Here is a 19,624-nt window from a genome sequence, read left to right as displayed (position 1 = left end):
AGAAGAATGTTATTATTATCTTTTCCAATACTTGGAGGAGCTCAATACTGCCAAGTTCCATGTTATTTTTCATTTGTAAAATGAGAATAAAACAACATCCTGTATCTTTAAATGAAACAATGTAATTTCATTCTTACTGCATATCTGGGAAACTGGTACTCAAGGTTAGGACTTTTTGGTTCATGGCTTAACAGATTAGCTAACTGGAGGTTTCCAGTATGACCTCTGGAAACTGACATGCTCAAAATTAATCATTGCGTTGTCTTTTGACCAAATCTCCTTATGCAATTCAGAAGTTGTTCTTGGATGTCTTTGTTAACATTCAGTAAAATCTTCACAAAAATGCTCTGGACAGCTGCAGCCAGGCATGGTATACCAGAGGTAGGCTGAAGGTAGATTGGAATTTCCTGGTAGACCTCTGGATGACTTGCAGGGAATAGTCAAGGGTGTCTGATTCCCAGTTGCTTACTCATAGCCACAACTAAATAAGCTCAGCCCTCTCCACAAAAATCAGCTTGCTGAGAAAGAATGCTTTACTCCTTTGCCCCACTATGGTCCCAATCAAAACTAGGACCCCCAGTGCCTGCTAGTTGCTCCAGGAGGAAAGCTTCCATTCAATGAAAGCTTCCCCCCTGGAAAAATAGCAAAAGCTTGGTGTCCAAATTCAGATTAGAACTGTGGGGGGGGGGGCAAACGGTTAAAGCTCCTCTCCTCCCCAGGCCATTGTCCCTTTCCCATCCCACCCTCCACCCCTGTTGAAAGGCATTTTTAAAGTCACTAATGTAAGGGCTCATGACACACTTAATACCCCATCTTGTTTGACCCTTAGAGCAGGCATAGAGAACAGCGCAACAGCAGATGTTTCACAGTCTTACGTTCACAGTTGTTAAATGCATTCAATGTTTTCCTAGTAGCAGATTGTAGAGAATGGTAAATTTGTATGCTTTATAAAATTGAAGTCTTATCCTTAACCTTCTGTCACAGAATGAAAAGTGTGTGTGTGTGTGTGTGTGTGTGTGTGTGAAGCAGTTGATACCACCCTTAAATACAAAGAAGAGGCATGAGAGCGTAGCAGTTATTTTATTATCTGTTGATAAGGTCTTCAGAATATTGGGTTTGTTTGATCAGGTTTTATTTGATGCAAGTGGTACATTCACAGGGCCTGAGATGGACTTTGGTTTCAGGTAATTGAGTAATGAGGGTACTGAATACTGCAGCTGCTAATTAACTAAGACATATTAACGACACATATTACTTGCAGATAGAACACTTAACAACTTGGCGCTGCACTGCTGTCATGACCTGGGGCATGTTCAAAAACTGGTCTCCTTTCCTGGGAAATGCTGCAGGAAAAGCTAGGGTGGCCTCAAAAGCTAAGCCATCATCCAAAGAAGAGGACAAGGATTATACAGATATGTATAATGTGCGTATATATATATATATATATATATATATATATATATATGCATCGATGCTAATTTAAAATACTTCAAATAATATTTTAAATAGCAGTATAATAGCATAGTGAAAAAGGCCACGAATTAGGAACCCATCTGCACTATACATTTAAAGCAGTATTATACCACTCAAAGCAGTATTGAACCCTATGGAAGTAAGCAGATCACAGAAGAGCTGAAAGTGAAAAGACGTATCATTTTAAGGCTCCAGGTTCTCCATATTTTCCAGAGCTATTTCTTTGCATAGATATAGACAGATGCTGCAAACCTACAGAGGCACACAGAACAAACAACAGATCCTTCTAACTGCTCTACGGCTACTTTTGAAACAATAACATTAGAATTTTGATTGGAAGTGGTGTTTTTCTTTTGATCTGTTCTGCACATAAATGTAAGACAAGAGAGTGAGAGTGATGCAATTTAAATCTAACACAACAATATTGCCACAGCTAGGCTGCTGAAATAGTACAGGGAACTGCAGAGCAGAGATTTATGGTGGTACCCTCACTGCCCCTCTTTCCCCTCTTCTCAACTTTTTGTGGCACCTCAGATTTCTAAGCAAAACCAGAATAAAAGGGTTTGTGTGTAGGGATTAAAAGGGGTTTGTGGATGAATGAGTCATCTATCCTTCCTTCCTCCAAGTCAGGGCAGCAGGGCAACGGGGATACGTGAATGCAGCTAGTGAAGTGTGCAGACTGGCATGAAAGCATAACCTCTCTGTGCTGCACATTCAAAGAGGAAGCCTTTGGTGGTTGGCTGCCCTTCCAGAGGGACTGATTGTTAGGAGTAGGCTTCGTATCCTATCGCCATGCTCAGCGTTATTCCTCTTACATTAGCCGAGGCAGCAATGGGTCTGAAGATAAAGAAAGCAGTGGTGTGTAGCTTCTCATAAGAAGCCACATGGCTTCTGATTGCCTTCCAGAAGTGGATAAGGTGACATGAGACGTTTCATGCTTTGCTGAAAATTAACAGTGTGCTACAAAAGTAGCCGGAACAGATCTACCCCAGGGTGCTTTATTCATTAGACCATGTTGCCTAAGTCAAAAGCATGGTCTCTAATCTCATATTCATGAAAAATAAAATTCCCTCCTGCTACATAGTTTGCTAGGCTGAAAATTCTTTTCCAGCATTACATGGCAGTCCCATTAGGTGTGTGCTGTACAAATTAAGCCGATCCACCCTCAGGAAATGGGAGCTGAGGAAAGGAAACAGATCTTAGGTAGTGCCAGAGAACCGAGACTCTGGAAACCTGTTCCCTGACAAGGTACCTAGTCTGGACTAGCCTGGACATACAACAGCTTACCATATTAAATCTCTGCCCTTGTGGGAAGTTCTTCTGATAATGCCATACTACTTAAAAAAAAATTATTCTGTTTGGTTTGAAATGAGGTTACTAACATGTACACTCTTTGATTAAAGTAAAGATATCCCACTTCTACTTTATCTTCCACACTTGTTTCCCTGCACCAGAACTTTTGCTGTTGCTGTTGCAGTTGTTAACATTGTACATAGAACTTTTCCTGAAATGTTAAGAAGAGCGAATGGATCAGGTCAGTTTATTTCTTGAAATCTTTTGAATTTCAGGCAAGCATTCTGTCTGACTATTTGCTCCAAATTCACAACAAATCTTAACTTCATTGCCTGTAAAACTGTTGCAGCTGCTCTGTGGATAGGAATGGTGTAAAATCTGTGCTCTGTGTGGTGCTTAATGCCCCATTCAATTAAGCACGAAATAATTCCAGTGGTCTCTGAGATTTCCATATCATTAACTATTCATCGTTTCCCCAAAACCAATGTCCTGAACAAACACTGATTTGGCACTATCCCATCAACAAATCCATTCTCTCAAACTGGCCATTTTTCCTATTCAGAGCTTTCCTGCTTTTGCCCACTTTATCATTCCAGACATATAATCAGCTTCATCTCACCGAGTTGCTGCTATGTTTACTGCAATAACATTTCACTGTTAGTTTGAGGCTTGTCTATTGTATTTGCTTGCTATCTCTCATTTCAAGTTGTAAGCTCACTCATGCCTGGCATTTCTGGGTGTGCACTGCTATCTTTCATAATTTGGCATGTCATGGGTTTAGATCATTATACACGGCTGGGCTTACTTTTCAAGGGGATTTACTCCCAGGTAAGTGGGATGCAGGTGGCGCTGTGGTCTAAACCACAGAGCCTAGGGCTTGCTGATCAGAAGCTCGGCAGTTCAAATCCCTGCGATGGAGTGAGTTCCCGTTCTTCGGTCCCTGCTCCTGCCAAACTAGCAGTTTGAAAGCACATCAAAGTGCAAGTAGATAAATAGGTTCTCTGGCGGGAAGGTAAATGGCGTTTCCGTGCGTTGCTTTGGTTCGCCAGAAGTGGCTTAGTCATGCTGGCCACATGACCCGGAAGCTGTCTTCGGACAAACGCCAGCTCCCTTGGCCTATAGAGTAAGATGAGCGTGCAACGCCAGAGTCATCCGCGACTGGACCTAATGGTCAGGGGTACCTTTACCTTTAAGTGGGTATATAGAACTGCAGCCTAAACAGAGTGATCTTTAGCAGGATTTCGTTATAAGTCCTTTGAAAATGGATAGCTTTTATATTCAATGGGGATCCTTTTCCTGAAAAGCTTTCAGTGAGCCAGGAGGCTGAGAACTTGTGGTTCTTTAAGGCAATTATTGGAAAGGGTTTTTGTGGAAGGGGATGGCGACAACCTAGGGGCCACCCCCTCTCCTTACTGCATAGTTGGAACTGAAGCTCGATGCTGCCATGCCAGAGAGGAACTGGCTGTGAAGCACGCTGCTCAGTCAGCTCCAAACTGGTGAGACACTGTATGCATCTGCTTTATTGTAATGTTTAACTTTTTGTGAGCTGTCTTGGGAGACAAAGTATAAAAAAACTGAATAAAATGCATAGCTCTGAGGATGAGCCCCAAAGTGCTGTAGGTTGGCAGGACTGATTGCACAGTAAGCTAGCCATCTACATGAGCAGTAGAGTTTTATCAGAGTTTCTTGATCCATCTCTAAGGATGGGGGGAGAAAGTGAAGAACACCACCTTTCTTCTGCATCAATATTTTTAACTGTTTCTAATATTCTGTTCTTTTGGGAAGGCTTTGTTCATGTGCATTCCTCATGACAGTTTGGGGAAAGGTTTGTATATCCTTTTTAAAAAATATTTTTTTAAAGTGTGAACAATTTTTTGTTCATACCTAACAACTCTTCAAAGGGCTCCTCCATGCTGGTGGCTTTTTTGGGGTGTGTGAGAATTTGGCAACATGTCATTGATGTACATGTGCATTGATGTGCATTAATGGTGGGATTATACTGGACCGTCCACAAATCATTCCATTAAATTGTTCTGCAATGCTTCCCCAATGAGACAGCATTATTGCTGTCTGGAGGAGGAGCACCATTGTGCTACAGCACAACGAAAGTGGGACAAAAGCACACCCCAAAAATATCTGTGGTATGAAAAGTCACAGAGTTTCAGCAACGATTGGGAACAAAGCACCATGTCTACTCTGAAACTTTTATTAGCCAAAAAAGTATTGAAAATAGGATTGCCTAGAATCCACAGGGATGCTCACCACTTCGGAGAGAAATGATGGTGCAACAGAGGAGGTTAGTAGTTCCTGACTGGCAAGGCAAAACTTTGGAGATGGAGTCAAGGTGTTGGTTCAGGATGACCAACTGTGCCCCTGAAGCTGGGGTCAAACATTCAAGTTGTTTTAGTGAGGTCTTGGAGCAACTGGTTGAATTTCTGGCAGGGATACATAGTCATTGACTGGAGGCCTCACCGCTTGATATTTAAAGGGCTGGAACCTTCTTTTGTCATTCCATTGAGGTGGGGAGCTGTGCGGTTCCCATCTCAGGGCTCTCTGGAGCCCCTAAGGCGTCTGTGGACCAGCCCATCAGAGTCTGGTGGCACCAATGTCTCCTCATGGCTCAGAGGAAGGGAGGCAGGCTCTGGTGCCTGCAGACCCACATTGTACAAACCAGGGGGTGGATCCATTTCCTCCTCAGAGCTGCAGCAGTTGAAGGACAGTGCCTCCAAGGAGTCCTGGTCAATGGCCATGACAATGAGCACCTGTACTCATTCAGAATTTGAGCAGAAGCTTGAAATAAATGGAAGCCATGGTGCCATAATATCTTTTGAAAAATTGCCCATAGACTCAATAAATGGCAATTATTTGGAATCAAAGAGACACTTTGACAGGAATCCAGCTGTAAGGTGGGATGGAGTCAGTCAACCTACTACCCAGAACACTGAAATGTTCAGATCAAAGATTTAGATTGCATAGGATTTTGTTTTCATGAAGTCCATTGAGGTTCAGAGTGGAACAAATTGTCCAGAGTTTAAATAAGATGATTTAGTACCGCTTACGGTAATTCCTTAGGATGACATGGGCTGGAATCTCCATTGTCCAATCAAGCAAAAACCATTCAAATCCTGCTACTTTGAGATGACTATATAAGAATACTTAGATTTAATCAGGTGTTGAACCATGATTCCTTTAATTTCTTTTTCAGTTATAACCACTAACACTAAGATCCATATAATATGTAAGAAATTTCCAATGGTTTTACAGACTGGCAGTGTGATGTTATGCTGCCAGTTCAGCTGCTACACTTCAGGGAGGAACTTTGCCCAGTTGCAAGTTACATACAGCGGGCAGAACCCTACAGTTTTTCTCCACTTGCTTGTTGAAAATGCTTTGCTGCGATGCCTTTTCACTGGCACAGTGCAGGCAAGTTCTGGGAAAGTTGCCATGTAATTATCTATTGCAGCTAACAGAACAAAGATTCCCATGGCCAGCTGGGAAAACTAACTAATTTATTGCAGCTTGAACTTTTGTAGAGTCTACAATCAGATGCATCATGCATGGAGGCAGGGGTGCTCCAGTGGCTTTTGGAAAGCTGTAAGGAACTGTTGTTGGCGCTGCAGCTTCCTTCCTTGTCCCATTTCCATGCTCATCTGTGCCATGTAGTTACTTAGATGGACTGCTGCTATAGTAATGCTTGTGGCTACAGCTACACCAGTCTTCTTTTTGGGGGATCACTCATAGCCGAGTAAGATTATCTTCCATAAACACAGTTTTAACAGTGAGTCCGTAAGTGACTGTGGAGCCAATTCTGGATCCACACGTCCTTCCACAGTGGAGGCATAGGTTTCCAGGTGGGAGTTGATCATGGTGAGGGTTTGCCAAGCATGCCTTCTCCCTTTTGTCCTGAATTTGAGCATCTTCAAAGCCCATGACACCTTTAATAAAGGCTGTTCTCCAACTGGAGCGCTCACAGGCCAGTGTTTCCCAGTTGTTGGTGTTTATACTACATTTTTAAAGATTTACCTTGAGAGAGTCTTTGAACCTCTTATGTTGACCACCAGCATTACGCTTACCAATTTTAAGTTGGGAGTAGTGTAGTTGCTTTGGAAGATGATAATCAGGCATCCGCACAACATGGCCAGTCCAACGAAGTTGATGCTGAAGAATCATTGCTTCAACACTGGTGATCTTTGCTTCTTTCAGTATACTGGCATTAGTTCGCATGTCTTCCAGGTGATGTGCAAAATTTTTCAGAGACACCGTTGATGGACTCTTTCAAGGAGCTGGAGATGACATTTATTAGTGGTCCATGTTTCACAGGCATACAGGAAGGTTGGTAGTAAACAAGCATTTGGGATCCCTGCAAATGTCCTGGTCCTCAAACACTCTGCACTTCAGTCAGGAGAAAGCTGCACTCGCAGAGCTCAGGCGATGCTGGATTTCGGCATCAATGTCTGCCCTTGTGGAAAGATAACTGCCCACGTAGGAGAAGTGACCAAATTTTCCAACGTTACACCAGTGCAGGAGGGATAGGGCATATGAACACACAAGAAGCTGCTTTAATCAGACTATTTGCCCAAGCCTGCCGGTAGTTCAGCCTTACCATAAGCCTGACAAAGACCAACATCCTGGGTCAGCACGCTGCCATCACTCCACACACCAGCACTGGTGACCACACGCATGAGGTGGTAGATGATTTTGTCTAATTAGGTTCCACCATAACCAGCAACCTCTCCATTGATGCCAAGCTGGCCAAGTGTTTTGGTAAGGCAGTTACAGCGATGGCTCACCTCTCCAAAAGGGTATGGGAAGAATGTAATGCTAACATCCAATACTAAAATGAAAGTCTATCAGACCTGTGTGTTGAGTATGCTGCTTTATGGAAGTGAGCCATGGGCAACTAACAACTGCTGGGAGCGATGCCTCAGTGCCTTCCATATGTACAGCTTTAGGAAGATTTTGGGTATCACATGGCAGGAAAAAGTCTCAAATGCAGATGTGCGCTCCCAAGCCCACATTCCCAACATGTACACACTCCTGTCTCAGCGACATCTACACTGGCTTAGTTATGTCCACAGAATGGAAGATGGCAGGATCCCCAAGGATGTGCTCTATGGGGAACTGGCTTCAAGCACCAGGCTTGTTGGCAGACCAACTCTGTTCTACAAAGATGTCTGCAAACAAGACATGAAGGGTGACAACATCAACCCTATCATGTGGGAATCCCTTGCAGGCAGCTACAGTGCTTGGAGACAGATACTCAGATTGTGTATCCACAGCAGTGACCAGAGGAGAAATGACCACTGAGAGAAGTGCAGAGAGAACAAGCATCTGCCCCAGCTTCAACAAAACATGTCTCTTCTGTATTGGTCTCTATAGCCAAAGTGAGCACTGGAACTCTTCAATGATTTGACTTCATCCCCAAATGTGCACTCCTCCATTTTCTCCCAAGACAGACAGATGCCAGCTATAAGGCCTACTATTATCTACCTAGTGTCCCACAGAGAACTTTCCCAATTTTACTGCATTTCAGCTGGAGAGATAATGGACTGAACTTATGAATACAAAGCACATGGTCTACAATTAAGCTATGAGTCCATCACAGCTTAGGAGCTTTGCTGATAATTGGATTCTGTACTTTACCAAAACGAAGGGTCAGGTTACCCAATGGTTATTCTTTCCCCATTTCATAGACCATGTGGGCTTCAGTCACAGCCCCCTCTAATGCAACAAAATCAGTTTTGCTCCCACAGCCTGTAAAATATCTGCTGCCATGGAGAAAGGAGAACAGGAAAGACAGCCTACATTTCCCCCAGATTTGCATTTGTTCAGTTTTATTTCTCTTTGGCTAAATTTCACTTTTAAAACATGCATCTTTAGTTCTGCTGAACTCTTGCCCCTTGCCATTCTCCATTTGCTCTTTGATGCAAAATGCTTTTTTTTTTGTTTTGGGCAATGCCAAAATACCACTACACTGTTTTCTTAAGCAGCCCACATACTGATTCTATGAATTTTAATTCTGTTCCTTTCCTCCTCCAGGCGGTTAATGGCTAACATATATTGTTTTAAATCACCTTTATTGAAATTGAATGCTCTAGTATCACCAAGTCAGAATGAACTCCTATGAAGATATGGAGCTCAGTTATCATATCAGGATCCTTAGTGGCTTTCTCAATTGATATAGATAAGTTTTCAACTTGGTACTAATGTAGATTCTTGTAAATTACTAGATGTTATTTTTATTTATAGAAGCTGGTTTTCCAACTTTACATTTTGCTAAAATGTTAAGTAGTTTATAATAGCTATTGATCAACAGATATAGCTTCCCACCATTGCTTCTATTAGGCTAAATAGCAAATGCTTTTAAAATCACTGTAGCATTTGTAGGTTCAAGAGGTCATCTAGGTATTACTACTATGCTGAAATCAACTCCTATATTTGGCTCGATAATAATAATAATAATAATAATAATAATAATAATAATAATAATAATAAAAATAAATTTTATTTATATCCTGCCCTCCCCAGCCGAAGCTGGGCTCAGGGCGGCTAACAACAATCAAAATAGTCCAACATTCTAAAACATTCATTATAAAATTAATTAAATCAAATTAAAATCAAATTAATGGCAACCATCAAGCAAAATTTTGTGCAGATTGCCAGAGGAGGGGGTCAGGCTGCACCCTAATGAAAGGCCTGGTGGAACAGCTCTGTCTTGCAGGCCCTGCGGAAGGATGTCAGGTCCTGCAGGGCCCTAGTCTCTTGTGACAGAGCGTTCCACCAGATTGGAGCCGCGGCCGAGAAAGCCCTGGCTCTAGTTGAGGCCAACCTAACCTCTCTGTGGCCTGGGATCTTTAGGGTGTTTTTATTTGCAGACGATAAATTTCTCTGTGGAGCATACCAGGAGAGGCGGTCCCGTAGGTACGAGGATCCTAGGCCGTATAGGGCTTTAAAGGTTAAAACCAGCACCTTAAACCTGATCCTGTACTCCACCGGGAGCCAGTGCAGCTGGTATAGCACCGGGTGAATGTGATCTCGCAGTGAAGACCTCGTAAGGAGTCTCGCTGCAGCATTCTGCACCCGCTGGAGTTTCTGGGTCAGTCTCAAGGGCAGCCCCACATAGAGCGAGTTACAATAATCCAGTCTGGAGGTGACCGTCGCGTGGATCACAGTGGCTAGGTCAGGGCAAGAGAGATAAGGAGCCAACTGCTTAGCTTGGCGGAGATGAAAAAATGCCGCCTTTGTTATAGCTGTAATCTGCGCCTCCATCGAGAGGGAGGTATCGAAGATTAGACCCAAACTCTTCACGGACGATGCTGGCACTAATTGCACCCCCGCAAGAGACGGGAGTTGCCCCCTCAATCCCATATCGCTCCGTCCCAGCCAGAGGACCTCTGTCTTCGAAGGATTTAACTTCACCCGGCTCCCACGTAACCATCCAGCCACAGCTTCCAGACATCAGGTCAGTGTATCTGGGGCCGAGTCAGGATGGCCATCCATCAACAGATAGAGTTGGGTGTCATCGGCATACTGATGGCAACCCAGCCCAAAACTTTGGACAAGCTGGGCGAGGGGGCGCATAAAGATGTTAAAAAGCATCGGGGAGAGAATCGCACCCTGAGGCACTCCACACACCAAGGAGTGGCGCAATGACAATTCCCCCCCAAGCGCCACCCTCTGTCCCCGACCGGAGAGAAACGAGCGCAGCCATTGAAGGACTGTGCCTCTGTCCCCGACCGGAGAGAAACGAGCGCAGCCATTGAAGGACTGTGCCCTGGATCCCCACGTCGGCAAGGCGGTGGTCCAGAAGTTCGTGATCGACCATGTTGAAGGCTGCTGACAGGTCTAGAAGAATCAGCAGCCCCGACCCGCCTCGATCCAGCTGCCTGCGGAGATCATCTGTTAGGGCGACCAGAGCCGTCTCGGTCCCATGACCAGCGCGGAAGCCGGACTGGAATGGATCGAGAGCAGATGTTTCATCCAGAAACCTACCAAGCTGTTCAGCAACCGCTCTCTCAATCACCTTACCCAGGAATGGAAGATTTGAAACCGGGCGGTAATTGGATAGATCTAAAGGATCTAATGATGTTTTCTTTAAGAGCGGACGCACCACTGCCTCCTTCAGTTCCCCTGGGAATATCCCAGTGCCAAGGGACAAATTGATGATATCACCCAGGGGGGCCTGCACCTCGTCTGGACACGCTCTAATCAGCCAGGACGGGCACGGGTCAAGAGGACAAGTGGTGGGCTTTCCAGCTTGGAGGAGTCTGTCCACATCGGCTGGGGATACCCGGTCAAAGTGGTCCAATACTGGACCCGAGGACAGTCGAGGGGCCTCCAGTTCCTTTATTGTATCCAAATTGGCAGGGAGGTCATGGCGGAGCAACAGGACCTTCTCCGCAAAAAAGCTCGCAAATGCCTTGCAGCTGTGTGTCAAATTGTTATTTAAATTTGGCTGTCCTTCAAGGGACGTTAAAGACCTAATTATACTAAATAATTGCACCGGGCGAGAGCTAGCGGAGGCAATGGAGGCCGAGAAGTAGGACTTCTTAGCGGCCTTCACTGCCATCTCGTAGGTTTTCATAAAAACCCTATAAGATGTTCTTGAAGCTCCATCACGGGCACCCCGCCATACTCGCTCTAGCCGTCTGAGGTCCTGCTTCATTTCCCGAAGCTCCTCGGTAAACCAGGGAGCCCGGTTTCTGCGGGGTCGCAGAGGGCGCCTAGGTGCGATCTCATCGATGGCTGCTTGGAGCTGGTTACAGATAGGTAGCCGTGTTGGTCTGCCATAGTCAAAATAAAAAAATTCCTTCCAGTAGCACCTTAAAGACCAACTAAGTTAGTTCTTGGTATGAGCTTTCGTGTGCATGCACACTTCTTCAGATACACACCTATTTATCTACTTACACTTTGACGTGCTTTCGAACTGCTAGGTTGGCAGGAGCAGGGACCGAGCAACAGGAGCTCACCCTGTTTTGGGGATTCGAACTGCTGGCCTTCTGATCGGCAAGCGCAAGAGGCCCTGTGGTTTAGACCACAGCGCCACCCGCGTCCCCTGTGAGGATCGAACTCACGACCCCTAGTTTACAAGACCAGTGCTCTAACCACTGAGCTATGGAGCCACCCATACATGCTGTTAGTGCCCTGCAAAACTCACTGGGGAGAGTATTTCACAGACAGGGAGCTACAGCTGAGGTGGGACCTCTGATGACAATCTAAGGGTTTAGGTAGGTTCATATTAGCACACCATTAAAGTCACTTGTATGCAATGTATTCCCAATTCAACACCTTAACTTACAAAAAACCCAGCCTTATTAGCTCAAATAATAATGCCTATAGTATTAGCATTTATGCATCTACTTAAAATTTATCTCTTCACCTAAGCTTTCCCTGAGGGGTGATCTAGTTATGTTGCTGTATTAATCTGATCCAGTGTTTACATGTGTTTTGTATTTGTTTTATGAATGCAATTGATTTTATGCTGTTCACTGCCACAATTTCCCCCCTTAATGTTGGCAGCACAGAATTTTAAATAAAGAAATTAGAAAACAGAATGTAAGGCAGGAATGGCGAACCTGTGGGCCTCCAGCTGTTGTTGGACTCCGACTCTAATAAACAAAGCTGGCTGGGGCTGATGGGAGTTGTCAGAACAACATCTGAAGAGCCACAATGTCTCTATCCCTGGTGTAATGATATATACCCCAGAATAAATTTACAAACATATTTGTCCAGGTGTGTTTCAGATCTTCCCTATACATTAAAGCACATCTAAGAATCCTGGGAGTTGTAGTTCTTTAAGTTTGTTAAGGGTGCTGGCCAAATGTATTTCTCTAAGGACAAAACTACAGTTCCCAGGATTCTTTGAGGAATGTCATGTGTTTTAAAAGTGCATTGGATGTTCTTTAAATTTTTGTTGTGGATCTACCCATCATTTAAACGTATGATGCAAAAGGTAGAAAAATGTTTTGGAGCATCCAGAATTTTGTCATCCTACTTCACAATGGTGTATTTCTCAATTGCTGCTTCTTCCTACACCTATAGCACCAAGGCTATAGGTGTAAGTAGGCATACGCAAACTCGGCCCTCCAGATGTCTTGGGACTACAACTCCCATCATCCCTAGCTAACAGGACCAGTGGTCTGGGATGATGGGAATTGTAGTCTCAAAGCATCTGGAGGGTCGAGTTTGCCTATGCCTGGTTTAAGTGTATACATCATACGTTTAAAGCACATCACTTCCCCCAAAGAACCCTGGGAACCATAGTTCCAAACACCCTTAACAAACTACTGCTTCCAGGACTCGGGGGGGGGGGGGAGTCATGTGCTTTAAATGTGCTTTAAAATGAATGCTGAAGGAAATGTGCTTCTAGGAAGAGGAAGGACCTACCATCTGAATCCCTCTACTAGTCTTGGTTTCGTGCAATGGGTGCTGAGACCTCTGCTCTAAGCCTCTTCAGTCTGTCTGGACTAATGGCGTGGAATTGCCACAGACTTCCTGTGATGTGCTGGCATCTGGTGCCCAGATCCAGGGTCACTGTGTCCTTACCAGTTTCTTATACTTCTAGCAAATGATGTGAACCGACCTTTCAAAGGGGGTGGGAGAGAAACAGCTGAACTTATTGAGTCAGCTTCCTACCATGGTTTCTGTTTCATGTCCTGCTCATATACCATAAATGTGATGAAAACTCCTTGAGCTTGGGCCGGAATATGTATACCTCTGGGATTCTTAAAGAAGAGGTAAGCACCAGGACCCCCTGGAGAAGCACCCCCAACTTCTTGCCTCCTACTGGCCTTTCCTCCAATACTCATTTTTCCCCACCCATTCCTTTCAAATTCCAGGAAAGGAAAAGGAGGAAGCAAACAAATGAGAAGCAAATGTCTACCCAGGTCTTTTTTTCTTTTTTGGCCCAGGGCTCCTTGGTGGTGGTGATAGTGGGCTGTTTGTCTTCTACCTGTGGTTTTTCTTTCCTTTTGTGTTTTTGCCAGCAGCAATTTCGATTCAAATGTCTCCATTTGAATTGCATCAATGGGGGAAAAAATCTGCACTCCTTAAAACCATTGTCAGGGACAAATGCCCACACCTAGCGAAAGGGATCGCGAGCCTTTGTCCCACACTGTGTGGTTTTCTTTGTGGTAGGCCCTTTCTGTGCACTACTCTGAGCAATCCAGTGTCAAAGCCTTTGAAAGAGAGACCTTATTCGGCTGTACTAACTTGTCCAAAGCTCCCATGATCTCTGGCTGCCTGCAGATTACCATACTCTGCACCAGGCCCGTGCAAAGCTTGTCTGAGGCCCAAGGAAGGAGTCTTGTTTGAATGCAGTTATAAACTCAAACAGAAAAGCAGCCGGTTTAATGGCAGGACCCCCATGGGCTTAGCCCTCTGAGGCCCAGGGCAAGTGTACCTAGGCCTGCTTTGCACTGCCAGGAGATTTCCATCTCCTGCTTGGTGAAGCTGTCCTTTGAGGTGGTAGATCAAATTCAGATTGGCCTGGAAAGGAAGCAAGGCTTTTCCTGCTTTCAGGGGAGAAATGCTTCCACTTGCTTCCAGTCCAATGCAGTGTGAGAGATGAGTGGCTCATCTTTCCCTGGGTACAATCCCTAATTGCAGAGCTAAGTATCAACTTGCCTTAGTATGCAAATTGCAATATGCTTACATTTGTTTGGGGTGCTGTAGTAAGAGAAAACGAGCTGTGGCTTTTTCACAGGGCATTGCTACATAGAAGCTTGTCACAAATGATGTACTTTTCAAGAATGACGGAAGGAAATGAGAGAGGCGGGGTTCATATTGACCTCATTGCTCTTTGGAGGATATGGTCAGCTAGGAACAGTTTGGAGGAACAAGAGAACTACGTTTCAATCTTCACTTTGTATTCCTGGATGTCTGAGTTCAGGCACCTGAGATAGTATTTCCTGGCTGGGCTTCTTGGTGTCTATTCTGGTAACAGGGTTAAAGTGCATGCTCTTAGATCTTAATATAATATTTCTGTTCTCTGAACTCACAACCTTTGCAAGCCCCACATTAAAAAAATGAAACTTATTTTTCAAAAGCAAATACTGTCTAAATAAGCTTTGTTTTAAATGAGAAAAACTTGCCCTGAAACTTCATCAGTAGGACTGACAGTCCATTTAAAGAACTGCTTTTCTCCAGGCCATTTTCTTTTGATAATGAAAATAATTGTTCTGGTATTCCAAAATACAGAGCCCTTCTAAATGGCTCATTGGATATTGCAAGCAGGTAAGTGGGAGCAGCATTTTTAAACTTGCCATCTTTTCAGAGGGTAAATCCAGATTAAATGGGTGGGTGGGTGGGGGGAATGCAGGCTGGCATTTTGATGCCAATGCACCCACAGAAATTCTGCCAAAACACAAAAAACCCTTTCATGCATGAGCAGCACTGATCCTCCAATAAATACTCATGTGGAAGCACCCATAAAAGTCTGAAGTCATAGAACTGTAGAGTTGGAAGAGGTCCCCAAGGGTCATCTAGTCCAACCCCCTGCAATGTAGGAATCTCAACTAAAGCATCCATGACAAATGACCGTCCAACCTTAAAAGGAAGGATTAAAAACCTTCAAGGAAGCAGAGTCCATAATCTCCCCAGGGAACTATGCTATTTGCATGTAATTTTTCTAAAGAAGAAACATTTCCCCCCTTCCTACATTTCCAATTTTGAAATGGAAATTTTCCAATTTCGTACCAGCCACAACTGGGATATTTAGTTGCTTAAAATCTCTTATTTCCCTGTATTTTAAACACAAACAACTGTATGCCATAGAAGACCCTGTCTCAAATATTGTAACCATTTTCTGTAAATGTTTGCTGATTCAGCCAATTTTTTTTTCAGAACCCAATCCACTTCTACTTGAAATAATTCAGTAGCACAATAGCTGTGTGGCTTTTTGTGTATGTTTTTGTTCCTTAGTAACTTTGGAGCTACTGTAAATCAAAGTCTTAGATTGAGCAACTTGTACATAACCTTCACTTGTTTTCCTGGTATCTCTGGCTTGTTTGTACTGTGAATGATGGATGACCCAGTGCAACATAATGGCAAATTCCTGGAATCTGAGCCTGCTATTTGAAAAGATGCATGTTCATATTCACATCAGTTATTGATGTTTACTAGCCATACAGTCAAATCAGTGCAATATGTATATGTGTGTATTATATGTGCATAATATAAGTGTATTATATCTCCATGCATCCATGTTGCCCTCCCCCCATCTATTCAAAGATGAATTGGATGATTTCATGAACAGCTGCAACAGGTTAAATATTGCTGTGAATTTCAGAAGCGTTGTACAGCTTAATTATCTAACAGACCCACTATCTAAAAAGAGGTGTTAGGCTAAGCTGTAGTGTCTGACAACCCCTAGAGCTGGTAGGGTGGCCTGTGCCCAAAGTGGCCATGTAGGCAGGGCTAATGGGGTCACATGGGCAGGCCAAAGTTCTGGTTTTCTTCCCATTCTCATTCTATGCAAAGGTGTAGACACTACAGCCCTTAGTGCCTAACTCACCTGAAAAATGTCCAACCTTAACTATTTGAAATGATTCATAGATGGTACCTAACTCTGAGTAGGTTGGCTATGATATATAAAGTACCATCAGATATGTGTTGGACATGTAAAGAAAAGGAGGGGGCCTTTTTCATATGTGGTGGACATGTAAAAAAGTAAAAGAATATTGGGAAATGATTTATAATGAGTTGGAAAAAATGTTTACAATTACCTTCCCCAAAAGATCAGAGTCCTTTTTATTAGGAATAACCCTGACAGAAATTCCTAGGTGTCAGAAAAGCTTATTTATGTATGTAACAACAGTGGTCTGTGTTTTGTTAGCCCCCAAATGGAAAATAAGTGAGGTCCCAGACAAAGAGGATTGGCAACTTAAGATGTTAGGATATGCAGAATTTACAGGTTTAACACATAGAATAAAAGAACAAGAAGAACTTATATTTAAAGAAGAGTGGAAAACACTTACTGAATATATGGAAAATAATGATCTCTCTCTCTCTCTCTCTCTCTCTCTCTCTCTCTCTATTTCTCTCTCTCTATTTCTCTCTCTCTCTCTGTGTCCAACCTTGGTTTAGAAGTGGTCCCTGCTGTCACAATGTCTAGTATGGGATAATGTTGCAATAACCATATATTACTCAGAAGTAAGCCCAATTAAATTCCATGGGGATAGCTCCCAGATAGGACTGGAGCCTGAACTGGTTAGTCTTAAAGCTGCCACACAGAACTGTTTAACAAAGTCCCCTCTAAACTTTTATTCCTCCTGCCACCAACTTACTCGCTTCTATGCCTTCTTTCCAGAATGTGGGGTGATAGTAAATTGATTAGAGTGCAGGAGGACAGGGTTAAAATCACCACTCATTTATGAAATCTTCCTGGGTGACCTTGGGCTATTCCCTGTCAGCCTAGGTCTCAGGGTTGCGAGGGTAAAATGTGGAAGAGGAGAGTCATGAATGCCAACGTAAGGTCCTTCAAGGACAGAAATGAAATGGTTTAATTGGAGAACATATGTCCTCAAAAAATATTGCCTTACTGGCAAAATGAAGAATTAGGAAGGGGCCAATCACTCTGCTGGAGTTAGCAGAAGACCTCTCATGACAAGAAAGATGCAGCAGAATTAATATCAGTAGGAAGAGGACCAAATGTTCCAAGTATGATTGAATATGCACACACCCAACCAACAGAACTTTATGTGCATGAAAGGAAACCAGGCTTGCTTGTTTTTAGTTGGTTCAATGCAGAATAACTGGCCATGGGAGGGTAGCAACATGGACAAGCCAGTTACATTGGGTCTGTTCATTTATTAACTACATTTATATCACTTCCCAAAACAGGAATTCTCTGGGTGTGTCCCAAAGCAAAGCAAAACAGTTAAAACTGTAAATTAAAATCAAAGTGACAACCAGTGCCCATCTCAGTACAATGTTACCTGCTTAAAGCAAAGCTAAGAAACAACAGGATCCATATAGTGACTAGCACTTCCCAAACCAGCAGCAGGAGTGCCCGGATGCAGATTAAACAGGACAGTGGATACAGAGCTTTACTCTCAAGTTTTTGGGGAGTATTATAAGTACGTTTTGTGTTTCAGGTTAAAAGATAAAATGTGATTGCCCTGCACAAAATAGTTAGGCTCTTTTTAATGGGGAGTAGAATATTTTCTCTCATTTATGGAGCACACACACAAACATACTTTTCTTTTAAGAATCCTAAAATAACTCCCAGATATATATTAGTTTTGGGGACTTCAGTGCGGGGGTGGGGAGGGAGTCTGCTTCAGATCCTTACCTCTCAAATGTGACCCGTCAAGAAAGTCATGGTAGCTCCATCCAAGAGGTGGCAATGAGACTCAGGAAAGTGGTCACTCTAAACTTGGTTATTATCCATTGGAGCATTGTTATAGCCGCTGGTGGCAAGGTATATGTTGACCTTAACAAGATAACAATAGGAGTGGAACTGAGCATTGTTTTCCCAATAGGGTCAGTAGCTAAAACGTTAACTCTTTAATTCAACGAGTTTCTTTCCATACATGGAGTTTCTTTTTCGCGCTGTATATATTATGCTCATCAGGCGGCATGAGTGCCCTCTTGTGGCGATCCATTCATTCAGCATTAATCTTGATTTCTTTGTACCAAGTTTCCAGGAGATTAGATGCAGGTTGCTTCCAGATGGACCTGCTTATTAAGCATACATCCTGATTTCTTTTTGACTATTTAATAAGCATTCATTCCAAATCATTTGCAGAGAGGTCAGATGACGGTCACGCCCACCTCTTAGGCCACATGCACACCATACATTTAAAGCACTATGATACCACTTTAAACAGCCATGGCTTCCCCCAAATTATACTGGGAATTACAAATCCCAGAATTCTCTGTGAAGAGAGTTAAATCGCTCTGCACATTGCTCTGGGATGGGAATTGTAGCTTTGTGTGATCAGCACCTTTAAACTGCAGTTTGTAGGATTCCCTGACACTGAAAGCAGTATAATAGTGCTTTAAATGTGTAGTGCAGATGTGACTGACATTGCATATCCTACACTTTCCAGTTCATTTCCCCATTACTTTCCTTGTCTGATTTGGGAGCAGAGGAGAAACTGGGTTTGTTCTGCAAGAGCACCAAATCAACCGTAATTGTGCAACCTAAATTTGCCATTTTGTCTTGGGGCACCCATCACACATAGACTTCAATATCCCGTCTGAATAATGTGGTTTCATTTCTATTGCTTTTCCTGTAGAAGAGACTGGGGCTGAAATGTCAACATAGGATTTGGTATTTAAATGGATCATTTAACATTAGTCAAAGGTAGAATTAAGCATGCTTGTAAAATTGACAAACAACTGAAAAGAGCGAAGTATAACAGCATAATTTGCTTCTTCATATTCATTCAACATGCCACACTTTCTGAATACCAAGCTGGGTAATAAGTACCTGATGTTTAATTGTATATTGTTTAATCTGAAGATATATATAACAAAAGGAAAGCATACTATGATTACAGGTGAAGATTTTTCAATGTCCAGCACTTAACTAGCTGGTGGCGAGTAGGGCCAGCCCAAGACATTTTGGTGCCTGAGGTGAACCACAAAATGGCGTCCCTCTCTCTGCCAGGAAAGTAGGGGCAAGTGAAGAAATACATCAGGAACAGGGGGGAGGGGGGAATAATGGTCTATACAGTGGTATCACAGGTTACATACGATTCAGGTTACAGACTCCGCTAACCCAGAAATAGTACCTCATGTTTAGAGAAAACTTTACCTCAGGATGAGAACAGAAATCATGCTCTGGCGGCGGCGGCGGCAGCGGCAGCGGCAGCGGGAGGCCCCATTAGCTAAAGTGGTGCTTCAGGTTAAG

At 43.4% G+C, this 19,624-nt stretch overlaps 1 protein-coding gene and 1 long non-coding RNA gene across 5 annotated transcripts in view; one reads left to right on the top strand and one right to left on the bottom strand.

Moving 5' to 3' along the window:
- Positions 1 to 19,624, top strand: part of CA8 (carbonic anhydrase 8) — a 44,843-nt gene that overhangs the window by 9,362 nt on the left and 15,857 nt on the right. The window lies entirely within an intron of this gene.
- LOC308593105 overlaps positions 1 to 19,624 on the bottom strand; it is a 42,249-nt gene that overhangs the window by 8,666 nt on the left and 13,959 nt on the right. Inside the window, exons 3-4 of one of the 2 annotated variants that reach the window (XR_014010717.1) lie at positions 18,059 to 18,199; positions 11,684 to 14,700 (exon numbers count right to left, since the gene is read on the bottom strand). This is a non-coding gene — a long non-coding RNA (uncharacterized lncRNA). Of the gene's footprint in view, positions 1 to 11,683; positions 14,701 to 18,058; positions 18,200 to 19,624 lie in introns of those variants that run through there. The other variant, XR_014010716.1, reaches the window with a different exon arrangement.

The sequence above is a fragment of the Podarcis bocagei genome (assembly GCF_964188305.1).
Source record: "Podarcis bocagei genome assembly, chromosome: 8".
Classification (NCBI taxonomy): Eukaryota; Metazoa; Chordata; class Lepidosauria; order Squamata; family Lacertidae; genus Podarcis; species Podarcis bocagei.
Note: the sequence above shows the minus strand (reverse complement) of the source record. Positions and strands in the feature narration are given on the sequence as shown.